Raw genomic sequence first — 13,324 nt, forward strand, 5'->3', positions numbered from 1 at the left:
TGAAAAAATACTGAACCAAGGTCTAGGAGAGGATAGAAATTCCAAGAGGATACCTGAGCACTGGGGGCAACTTTTCTTCTGGGAGACATCTGCCAATTCCAGAAGAGACAACTAAGGAGAAGCTGTTAGGCTGTGCAGTGCAGGGTCAAGCGGACAAAAGCTGGAGTCTTGAACACCTACCCCCGCAACACACACACATACTCTGACTTGGGATTGCAAAGAGCTCCCCTCTAGCAGAGACGGAACCAGATGCAGACTGCTATCACAGAGACTGCAGGTCCGTTTCCAACCATCCCAGGCTCTGAAGTTGGAATAAAGTGGTCCTGATTTGTTCATGCCCCCAGCAAATATTACTGTTTTATGGAGGAAGACAATACTATCCTGGGCCTCAAATTACCTTTATAAATAATTTTGCAAATATAATTTCCAGCATGCAATAAATAATAACCAAAAGAGTAAGAAAACATGAATGAGAACCACATCATAGTAAAACTTCTGGAAACCACAGAGAGAGGAAACCTTAAAAGTGGTCACAGAAAAAGACAGATTACCTTCAAAGGAACAACAATTTGGCTTACAGCTGACCTTTCAACAGATACAATGAGGACCGGAAGATAAAGTGCTGCCTTTAAAGTTCTAAGAGAAAATAACTGCCAATATAGAATTCTACACTCATCAAAAATATCCTCCAAGAATTAAGGTGAAATGATGACATTTTCAGTTAAACAAAAACTTACAGCAGCAGACTCACACTAAAGAAAACACTCAAGAGTGCTATTTAGGCAGAAGGAAACAGATTCTAGAATAGAAGGTCAGAGATGTGGGAAGAAATGAAGAGAAATGAAAATAATAATAACATCCTGTGGGACATAAAATGTATATGAAATTGAGATACACCATAACAGTGGCAATATAATCAAGGAAGAATGTATATAATGTAGATAGATAGATAGATTGATTGATTGATAGATAACTACAGATAGTGTTTTAAGGTCCCTGGATTCTTGCTTGATCTAAGAAGAGAGTATAAGTAGCACAATATTAGATTTTGATAAGTCAAGGGTACACACTGTAATTTCTTGGGTAGCCACAAGAGAATGATAAAAGTGTGTGTATATACCTAGTAACATAGCCTCAAAATATATAAAGAAAAAATATACAAAAATAAAAGAAGAAATAGGCAAATTCATAATCATAGAGGGAGAGTTTACATACTTCTCTTAGTAACAGAAGAAGCAGCCAAAAAATCAGTAAGTACGGGGAAGATGACAATTATCAAACTTGAACTACTGTGTGTATATTGAAGGCTGCAGAATACACCTAATTTTAAAGCATATATGGAATATTTATAAAAGTTTTATCCAAAAAAAATCATATGCTGGGCCATAAAGTCCCAACAAATCATACTGAATTAGATCTCTGGCCATAACACAATTAAGCTAGGCTCAACAACAAAAAGAAGAGAAAATGCCTGTATGTTTAGAAATGAATAAATAAAATTCCAAAAATCTCATAAAAAAAGGTCAAAAAAAGGAATGAATGTTTGAAACATGTTTTGAGTCCAATAATAATAAAAATACTTGTATGTTGCTGCTAATTTCATACTTAGAGGGAAATGATAGCTTAAATGAATGTATTAGAAAGGAAGTCTTAAAATTCTAAGAAGTTAGGAAAAATAATGGCAAATTGTATCAAAGAAAAGATATAGTAAGTAAAGGAGTAAAAGTTAGTGAAATAGAAATCAAATAGGTAATAAAAAAGATGAACAAAATCAAAAGTTGTTTTCCTTAAAAGGCTAATAAAATTGACAAACCTGAAAAGACTAGTCAAGGAAAAAGAGAGAGAACACAAATTATCACCATCACAAATGAAAAAGGGGACCTTACTATAGATTCTACAATATTAAAAATACCTTAAGATATATTTTGAACAATACTAACCAAATTTGAAAATGTAGGAGAAATGGAAAAATTCCTTGGAAAAATGAAACTTACCAAAACTGACACAGGAAGAAATAGAAAATATGAAGTCATGTTATTAAGGAAATTTAATCTATAGTTAAAATTTTCCCCTTATAAAAAACTGCAGGCATGCACTTCCCTGGTGGTCTAGTGGTTAAGACTCTGTGGATCCCTTGTTCTGGGAACTAAGATCCCACATGCCAAGTGCTGCGGCCAAAAATTTAAAAAAAACAAAAACAACAACAACAAAAACTGCAGGCACAAATAGCTCCCTTAGTGAATTTTAAAAGTTTTAAGACGGAATTAATGTCATTCTTACACAAACTTTTCCTAAGACAAATTGGATATTATGAGAATAAAAGTTTTACATGCTAATTTTATCATAAGCATTGCTATAAACATTTTTAAAAAATAACAAATCAAATGCAGCAATATGTAAAAGGATAATACAACACGATAGAGTTGTATATATTGTAAGAATGCAAGGTTTATTCACATTAGAAAACCAGTATAACTCACTATTTAACAAAATAAAGGAGAAAAATCATAGGCTTCTCAAATCAACAGAAACACTCAGCCAACCCACAGGAGTTGTGAGAAATATGTGGTTGATTCCGGTGGTTTATAGTGCAGCAATAACTAACTGAAACAGATAGTAAGTCAAGAAAAAACGAAGTATAAATATTGAAAAGGAAGAAAAAGTCTATAGTTATTTGCAGAGATTGTGTATGTAGAAAATCCAAAATTATCTACAGATACATTATTGGAATTAATGAGTAAATTTAGCAAAGTTGATGGATCTCAAGGGCAAAATATCAATTGCATTTCCACATAAGGATGATATCTTAGTCTGTTCAGTCTGCTATAACAGAATACCATAGACTGGGTGGCTTAAACAACAGAAATTTCTCTCTTACAGTCCTGAAGGCTGGGAAATTCAAGATTAGGGTGCTGGCAGATACGGTGTCTGGTGAGATCCTGCTTCCTGGTTGATAGACAGCCATCTTTTCACTGTGTCCTTACAAGGCAGAAGAGGCAAGCAAGCTCTCTGGGGTATGTTTTACAGGGTCATTAATCCCATTCATGAGGGCTCCATCCTCATGACCTAATCACTTCTCAAAGGCACCACCACCAAATACCATCACACTGGGGCCTAGGTTTCAGCATACGAATTGTTTTTTTGAAATTTGTTTTATTTTTAATACAGCAGGTTCTTATTAGTTATCTATTTTATACATATTAGTGTATATATGTCAATCCCAATCTCCAAATTCATCCCACCACCCCACCACCCCGTTTTCCCCCCTTGGTGTCCATATGTTTCTTCTCTACATCTGTGTCTCTATTTCTGCCTTGCAGACCAGTACATCTGTACCATTTTTCTAGATTCCACATATATGCATTAATATATTTGTTTTTCTCTTTCTGATTTACTTCACTCTGTATGACAGTCTGTAGATCCATCCACCTCTCTACAAATGACCCAATTTCGTTACTTTTTATGGCTGAGTAATATTCCATTGTATATATGTACCACATCTTCTTTATCCATTCGTCTGTCAATGGGCATTTAGGTTGCTTCCATGACCTGGCTATTGTAAATAGTGCTGCAATGAACACTGGGGTGCATGTGGCTTTTTGAATTATGGTTTTCTCTGGGTATATGCTGAGTAGTGGGATTACTGGGTCATATGGTAATTCTATTTTTAGTTTTTTAAGGAACCTCCATACTGTTCTGCATAGTGCCTGTATCAATTTACATTCCCACCAATAGTACAAGAGGGTTCCGTTTTCTCCACACCCTCTCCAGCATTTGTTGTTTGTAGGCTTTTTGATGATGACCATTCTGACCGGTGTGAGGTGATACGTCATTGTAGTTTTGATTTGCATTTCTCTAATAATTAGTGATGTTGAGCATCCTTTCATGTGTTTGTTGGCAATCTGTACATCTTCTTTGGAGAAATGTCTATTTAGGTCTTCTGCCCATTTTTGGATTGGGTTGTATGTTTTTTTAACAATGAGCTGCATGAGCTGTTTATATATTTTGGAGATTAATCCTTTGTCTGTTGATTCATTGGCAAATATTTTCTCTCATTCTGAGGCTTGTCTTTTCATTTTATTTATGGCTTCCTTTGCTGTGCAAAAGCTTTTAAGTTTCATTAGGTCCCATTTGTTTATTTTTGTTTTTTTTTCCATTACTCTAGGAGGTGGGTCAAAAAAAGATCTTGCTGTGATTTATGTCAAAGGGTGTTCTTCCTATGTTTTCCTCTAAGAGTTTTATAGTGTCCAGTCTTACGTTTAGGTCCCTAATCCATTTTGAGTTTATTTTTGTGTATGGTGTTACGGAGTGTTTTAATTTCATTCTTTTACATGTAGCTGTCCAGTTTTCCCAGCACCACTTATTGAAGAGACTGTCTTTTCTCCACTGTATATCCTTGTCTCCTTTGTCATAGATAAGTTGACCATAGGTGCGTGGGTTTATCTCTGGGCTTTCTATCTTGTTCCATTGATCTGTATTTCTGTTTTTGTGCCAGTACCATATTGTCTTGATGACTGTAGCTTTGTAGAATAGTCTGAAGTCAGGGAGTCTGATTCCTCCAGCTCCGTTTTTTCCCACTCAAGACTGCTTTGGCTATTCGGGGTCTTTTGTGTCTCCATACAAATTTTAAGATTTTTTCTTCTAGTTCTGTAAAAAATGCCATTGGTAATTTGATAGGGATTGCATTGAATCTGTAAATTGCTTTGGGTAGTATAGTCATTTTCACATTATTGATTCTTCCAATCTAAGAACATGGCATATCTCTCTGTTTGTGTCATTTTGATTTTTTTCATCAGTGTCTTATAGTTTTCTGAGTACAGGTCTTTTACCTCCTTAGGTAGGTTTATTCCTAGGTATTTTATTCTTTTTGTTGCAATGGTGAATGGGATTGTTTCCTTAATTTCTCTTCTGATCTTTTGTTGTTAGTGTATAGGAATGCAAGAGATTTCTGTGCATTAATTTTGTATCCTGCAGCTTTACCAAATTGATTGATTAGCTCTAGGAGTTTTCTGGTGGCATCTTTAGGATTCTCTACGTATAGTATCATGGCATCTGCAAACAGTGACAGTTTTACTTTTTATTTTCCAATTTGTATTCCTTTTCTTTCTTTTTCTTCTCTGACTGCCATGGCTAGGACTTCCAAAACTGTTGAATAAGAGTGGCGAGAGCAGACATCCTTGTCTTGTTCCTGATCTGAGAGGAAATGCTTTCAGTTTTTCACCATTGAGAATGATGTTTGCTGTGGGTTTGTCATATATGGCCTTTATTATGTTGAGGTAGGTTCCCTCTGTCCCCACTTTCTGGAGAGTTTTTATCACAAATGGGTGGTGAATTTTGTCAAAAGCTTTTTCTGCATCTATTTATATGATCATATGGTTTTTATTCTTAAATTTGTTAATATGGTGTATCACATTGATTGATTTACATATATTAAAGAATCCTTGCATCCCTGGGATAAATCCCACTTGATCATGTGTATGATCCTTTTAATGTGTTGTTGGATTCTGTTTGCTATTATTTTGTTGAGGATTTTTGTGTCTATATTCATCAGTGATATTGCTCTGTAATTTTCTTTTTCTTGTAGTATCTTTCTCTGGTTTTGGTATCAGGTGGCCTTATAGCATGAGTTTGGGAGTGTTCCTTCCTCTGCAATTTTTTGGAAGAGTTTCAGAGGGGTAGGTGTTAACTCTTCTCTAAATATTTGATGGAATTCACCTGTGAAGCCATCTGATCCTGGACTTTTGTTTCTTGGGAGATTTTTAACCACAGTGTCAGTTTCATTACTTGTGATTGGTCTGTTCATATTTTCTATTTCTTCCTGGTTTAGTCTTGGGAGGTCATACCTTTCTAAGAATTTGTCGATTTCTTCCAGTCCATTTTATTGGCATAGAGTTGCCTGTAGTAGTCTCTTAGAATGCTTTGTATTTCTGCAGTGTCTCTTGTAACTTCTCCTTTTTCATTTCTAATTTTATTGATTTGAGTCCTCTCCCTCTTTTTCTTGATGAGTCTGGCTAAAGATTTATCAATTTTGTTTATGTTCTCAAAGAACCAGCTTTTAGTTTTATTGAGCTTTGCTATCATTTCCTTCATTTCTTTTTCACTTATTTCTGTTCTGATCTTATGATTTCTTTCCTTCTACTAACTTTGGGTTTTGTTTGTTCTTTTTCTAGTTTATTTAAGTGTAAGGTTAGATTGTTTATTTGAGATTTTTCTTGTTTCTTGAGGTAGGATTGGATTGCTATAAACTTCCCTCTTAGCACTGCTTTTGCTGCATCCCATAGGTTTTGGATCATTGGTTTTCGTTGTCATTTGTCTCTAGGTATTTTTTGATTTCCTCTTTGATTTCTTCAGTGATCTCTTGGTTACTTAGTAACGTACTGTTTAGCCTCCATGTGTTTGTGTTTTTTACGTTTTTTTCCCTGTAATTGATTTCTAATCTCATAGCACTGTGGTCGGAAAAGATGCTTGATATGATTTCAATTTTCTTCAATTTACTGAGGCTTCATTTGTGACCCAAGATGTGATCTATCCTGGAGAATGTTCCGTGTGCACTTGAGAAGAAAGTGTAATCTGCTGTTTTTGGATGGAATGTCCTATAAATATCAATTAAATCTATCTGGTCTATTGTGTCATTTAAAGCTAGTGTTTCCATATTAATTTTCTGTCTGGATGATCTGTCCATTGGTGTGAGGTGTTAAAGTCCCCCACTATTACTGTGTTACTGTCAATTTCCTGTTTTATAGCTGTTAGCACTTGCCTTATGGATTGAGGTGCTCCTATGTTGGGTGCATATATATTTATAATTGTTATATCTTCTTCTTGGATTGATCCCTTGATCATTATGTAGTGACCTTCTTTGTAACATTCTTTATTTTATCTGATATGAGTATTGTTACTCCAGCTTTCTTTTGATTTCCATTTGCATGGAATATCTTTTTCCATCCCCTCCCTTTCAGTCTGTATGTGTCCCTAGGTCTGAAGGGAGTCTCTTGTAGACAGCATATATATGGGTCCTGTTTTTGTTTCTATTCAGTGATCCTGTATCTTTTGGTTGGAGCATTTAATCCATTGAAATTTAAGGTAATTGTCGATATGTATGTTCCTATTCCCATTTTCTTAATTGTTTTGGGTTAGTTTTTGTAGGTTCTTTTCTTCTCTTGTGTTTCCCACTTAGAGAAGTTCCTGTAGCATTTGTTGTAGAGCTGGTTTGGTGGTGCTGAATTCTCTTAGCTTTTGCTCATTTGTAAAGCTTTTAATTTCTCTGTCGAATCTCAATGAGATCCTTGCCAGGTAAAGTCATCTTGGTTGCAGGTTCTTCCCTTTCATCACTTTAAATATATCAGGCCACTCCCTTCTGGCTTGTAGAGTTTCTGCTGAGAAATCAGCTGTTAACCTTATGGGAGTTCTTTGTATGTTGTTGTTTTTCCCTTGTTGCTTTTAATAATTTGTCTTTAATTTTTATCAGTTTTATTACCATGTGTCTTGGTGTGCTTCTCTTTGGGTTTATCCTGCCTGGGACTCTCTGCGCTTCATGGACTTGGGTGGCTATTTCCTTTCCCACATTAGGGAAGTTTTCGACTATAATCTCTTCAAATATTTTCTCGGGTCCTTTCTCTCTCTTCTTCTTCTTCTGGGACCCCTATAATGCAAATGTTGGTGAGTTTAATGTTGTCCCAGAGGCCTGTTAGGCTGTCTTCATTTCTTTTCATTCTTTTTTCTTTATTCTGTTCCACAGCAGTGAATTCCACCATTCTGTCTTCCAGGTCACTTATCCATACTTCTGCCTTAGTTATTCTGCTATTGATTCCTTCTAGTGTAGTTTTTTTCTTTCTTTTCTTTTCTTTTTTTTTTTTTTTGTGGGCCTCTCACTGTTGTGGCCTCTCCCGTTGCAGAGCACAGGCTCCAGACGCACAGGCTCAGTGGCCATGGCTCATGGGCCTAGCTGCTCCGCAGCATGTGGGATCTTCCTGGACTGGGGCACGAACCCGTGTCCCCTGCATCGGCAGGCGGACTCTCAACCACCGCACCACCAGGGAAGCCCCAAACTTTTTTTTTTTTAAGCAAAAGTCACTTTAAGAGCAAGCCACGTAGTCAAGGAATTACTTGCAACACATGTAACTAACAATATATGATACATTTCTTCAAATTAAAAGAAAAATAGTTAACCAGTTAAAAATGGACATGTAACAAAAGGAGATCTCTAAAATGGTCACTAAACACATACAAATGTGCTCAATATCATTATTAGTCAGCCATGTGTGAGCTATAATCACAGTGAGACTATATACCCATCAGAGTGCCTGTATGAAGAAGACTGATACTAGCAAGCGTCAGTGAGAATGCAGACCAATGGGAGCTCTCTTGTACCACTGGAGTGACTATAAATTGGTACATCACTTAGGAAAACAGTTTGGCATTGTCTACTGAAGTGAAGGTATATGTACGTTAGGACCCTGCAATTCTAATCCTAGGTATATAGCCAACAGAAATGCATGCAAATATATACTAAGACACATATACAACAATGTTGTAGTAGCAATTTGCAAAATAGCCCCATATTGGAAACAAGTCATATATCAAAATCAGAATGGCTAAATCAATTATGGCATGTTCATATCCTGGAGTACTATACAGACATGAAAATGAACTACATTTACATCCCACAACACAGATGAATCTCACAAATATAACACTGAATAAAAGGAACATGACCCCCCAAATTACATACTACATGATTCTACTTATATAAAGTTCCCCAAACCTACCTATAAGAGGTAAAACCTAACTATAGTGTTTAGGGATACATGTAAGTGGTAAAACTATAAAGAAATCAAGGAAATGTTCACCATAAAAATCATGAGAGTGCTTATCTATGAGGAGGCAGGTGGGGGTAGGAGCAACTGTAAGGGACATGAAGGAGGCAGTTGACAATGTTCTATTCTTGACTGTAGGAGTGGTTACATAGATACTCACTTTCTGATAACTTATTGAGCTGAGTCTTCTGATTTGTGCACTTTTCTGTATTTGTATTATATTTAAAAATTAAGTTTAAAAAGTGGATGGAAGCATATGTGCAGATGAACCAAAATGGAGGAATAAACAGCAGCTCAGAACATGAACACCAATGGCTGCAGTGAAGTTTTAAAAAACTGTTCTATTCTCATAATTATTTTTATTTTGTCCAGGGACCATTATTCTATTAGTCTTGATATTACCCTTCAGGTTGTTGGTTTTCTTCAGGTCAGCTATCCTCATAAAGATACTATCTAAAGTCAATAGCACAAAAAATAGGGTTTAATTATATAATTCAAAGTTTAAAAGGTAATCAACAAAAATTTAAAAACAAAATTGTAAGCACTGGAAGAAATAAGACAGAGGGGTGAAGAAACTGAGATAAATGCACATCTTTCATAGAGGGGGAAAGTAGATATTGTCTAAAATGATGAATCAACAACATAGAAGCAAATTATTCAGAGATATGATGGAAACCATTACAAGAATTACAAATAATTTAAAAAAATGATTGCTTCTGCGAGAGGGACTAAGGAGCACAGAGAAGAAGACTGCTCTGGATGATTTGATTTTTGATTTGTTTTTGCCATGTTCATATTACCTTGATAAATCTAGTAAGACATCTATGAGATTCCAGGTTGTATCATTCTAATCTACTGATTTAAGAACTGCTCTTTGAGTTTGTGGCATTATGACTTGTGAAAGAATAATATCGACAGTCTGTCTTCTCTGTGTTGTAGTTGATAATGAACACCATTTCTAAAGTATTTTTAGGAGCTATGGCATTACTGTGGCAATGACCAGTTATTATAGAGCTTCTGAATTATGATTTTGTAATGGCTTCTATTTCCGTTTAAACTTTATAGATATATTTTAATTAGAAACAAGGCAGGTATACAATTGTACACTGACAAGTTGGAAGTTACGAACATCTATATCTAACAGCTTGAAAAGCTAATATTATCAAATCAAAAGTACATGAATTGATGAAAGTGAAATTCCCCAAACCACTCATATTAATAATAACTTTAAAAATATATATATTGTACATACTATATTTTAAACGATACGATAAAATAAAATTCATTTGTGTTTCTCCTGCTCTACTTGCATACCTTATGAACATTACCTTTGGGGTGAAGATCTGGAAAAAAGATCAAGACTCATTTTTTTTTTTTTTTTTTTTTTCACTTTTTTTTTTTTTTTAATTAGTTTCTGCTTTATAACAAAGTGAATCAGTCATACATATACATCTGTTCCCACATCCCTTCCCTCATGCATCTCCCTCCCTCCCACCCTCCCCATCCCACCCCTCCAGGCGGTCACATAGCACCAAGCTGATCTCCCTGTGCTCTGCGGCTGCTTCCCACTATCTATCTACCTTACGTTTGGTAGTGTATATATGTCCATGCCTCTCTTTCGCTTTGTCACAGCTTACCCTTCATTTTTTATTTTTATTTTTTTGCAGTATGCGGGCCTCTCACTGTTGTGGCCTCTCCCATTGTGGAACACAGGCTCCGGACGCGCAGGCTCAGCGGCCACGGCTCACAGGCCCAGCTGCTCCACGGCATGTGGGATCTTCCCGGACCTGGGCACAAACCTGTGTCCCCTGCATCGGCAGGCAGACTCTCAACCACTGTGCCACCAGGGAAGCCCAAGACTCATTTTTAAAAAAGTGTAACTACTGAATAATTGGCTCTATCTATTTCTTTTTCTTGTAACATTACAATTTCTGAGATCTTTAAATGCCTCATTTCATTACGTTTGTAAGATGCTTATTAGAACTCTCCCCTTGAAAGCTCTAGTAACAATTATTTTTTCTATTTCCTCAACTTTATTTTTCTCAAAATCTGGGTACCCCCATGTGTACTATCTGCCAAATTTTTTTTTTTTTTTTTGCGGTACGCAGGCCTCTCACTGTTGTGGCCTCTCCCGTTGCGGACCACAGGCTCCGGACGCGCAGGCCCAGCAGCCATGGCTCACGGGCCCAGCTGCTCCGCAGCATATGGGATCCTCCCAGACCGGGGCACGAACCCATATCCCCTGCATCGGCAGGCGGACTCTCAACCACTGCGCCACCAGGGAGGCCCCAAATATTTTAAAGTAAGAAGAATTTTTTTGGGGTGGGGGCTTTATTTATTTATTTATTTTCTAAACATCTTTATTGGAGTATAATTGCTTTACAATGGTGTGTTAGCTTCTTCTATATAACAAAGTGAATCAGCTATACATATGCATATATCCCCATATCTCCTCCCTCTTGCGTCTCCCTCCCACCCTCCCTATTCCACCCCTCTAGGTGGTCACAAAGCACCAAGCTGATCTCCCTGTGCTATGTGGCTGCTTCCCACTAGCTATCTATTTTACATTTGGTAGTGTACCTATGTCCATGCCACTCTCTCACTTCGTCCCAGCTTACCCTTCCCCCTCCCAGTGTCCTCAAGTCCATTCTCTACGACTGTGTCTTTATTCCTGGTCTGGCCCCTAGGTTCTTCAGTACCAATTTTTTTTTTTTTTTTAGATTCTATATATATGTGTTAGCATACGGTATTTGTTTTTCTCTTTCTGACTTACTTCACCTGTATGACAGACTCTAGGTCCATCCACCTCACTACAAATAACTCAATTTCGTTTCTTTTTATGGCTGAGTAATATTCCATTGTATATATGTGCCACATCTTCTTTATCCATTCATCTGTTGATGGACACTTAGGTTGCTTCCATGTCCTGGCTATTGTAAACACAGCTTCAATGAACACTGTGGTACATGACTCTTTTTGAATTATGGTTTTCTCAGGGTATATGCCCAGTAGTGGGATTGCTGGGTCGTATGGTAGTTCTATTTTTAGTTTTCTGAGGAAGCTCCATACTGCTCTCCATAGTGGCTGTATCAATTTACATTCCCACCAAAAGGGCAAGAGGGTTCCCTTTTCTCCACACCCTCTCCAGCATTTACTGTTTGTAGATTTTTTGATGATGGCCATTCTGACTTGTGTGCGGTGATACCTCATTGTAGTTTTGATTAGCATTTCTCTAATTATTAGTGGTGTTGAGTATCCTTTCATGTGTTGGCAATCTGTATGTCTTCTTTGGAGAAATGTCTATTTAGGCCCATCTTTGGACTGGGTTGTTTGCTTTTTTGATATTTAGCTGCATGAGCTGCTTGTATATTTTGGAGATTAATCCTTTGTCAGTTTCTTCATTTGCAAATATTTTCTCCTATTCTGAGGGTTGTCTTTTAGTCTTGTTTATGGTTTCCTTTGCTGTGCAAAAGCTTTTAAGTTTCATTAGGTCCCATTTGTTTAATTTTGGTTTTATTTCCATTTCTCTAGGAGGTGGGTCAAAAAGGATCTTGCTGTGATTTATGTCATGGAGTGTTCTGCCTATGTTTTCCTGTAAGAGTTTTATAGTGTCTGGTCTTACATTTAGGTCTTTAATCCACTTTGAGTTTATTTTTGTGTATGGTGTTAGGGAGTGTTCTATTTTCACTCTTTTACATATAGTTGTCCAGTTTTCCCAGCACCACTTATTGAAGAGGCTGTCTTTTCTCCATTGTATATTCTTGCCTCCTTTATCAAAGATAAGGTGACCATATGTGTGTGGGTTTTTCTCTGGGCTTTCTATCCTGTTCCATTGATCTGTATTTCTGTTTTTGTGCCAGTACCATACTGTCTTGATTACTGTAGCTTTGCAGTATAGTCTGAAGTCTGGGAGCCTGATTCCTCCAGCTCCATTTTTCTTTCTCAAGATTGCTTTGGCTATTCATGGTCTTTCATGTCTCCATACAAATTTTAAGATTTTTTTGTTCTGGTTCTGTAAAATACGCCACTGGTAATTTGCTAGGGATTGCACTGAATCTGTAGATTGCTTTGGGTAGTATAGTCATTTTCATAATATTGATTCTTCCAATCCAAGAACATGGTATATCTCTCCATCTGTTTGTATCACCCTTAATTTCTGTCATCAGTGTCTTACAGTTTTCTACATACAGGTCTTTTGTCCCCTTATGTAGGTTTATTCCTAGGTATTTTATTCTCTTTGTTGTAGTGGTAAATGGGAGTGTTTCCTTAATTTCTCTTCCAGATTTTTCATCATTAGTGTATAGGAATGCAAGAAATTTCTATGCATTAATTTTGTATCCTGATACCAAATTCATTGATTAGCTCTAGTAGTTTTCTGGTAGCATCTTTAGGATTCTCTATGTATGGTATCATGTCATCTGCAAACAGTGACAGTTTTACTCCTTCTTTTCTGATTTGGATTCCTTTTATTTCTTTTTCTTCTCTGATTACGGTGGCTAAAACTTCCAAAA

Source organism: Mesoplodon bidens, assembly GCF_964165515.1.
Source record: "Mesoplodon bidens genome assembly, chromosome: 8".
Lineage (NCBI taxonomy): Eukaryota > Metazoa > Chordata > Mammalia > Artiodactyla > Ziphiidae > Mesoplodon > Mesoplodon bidens.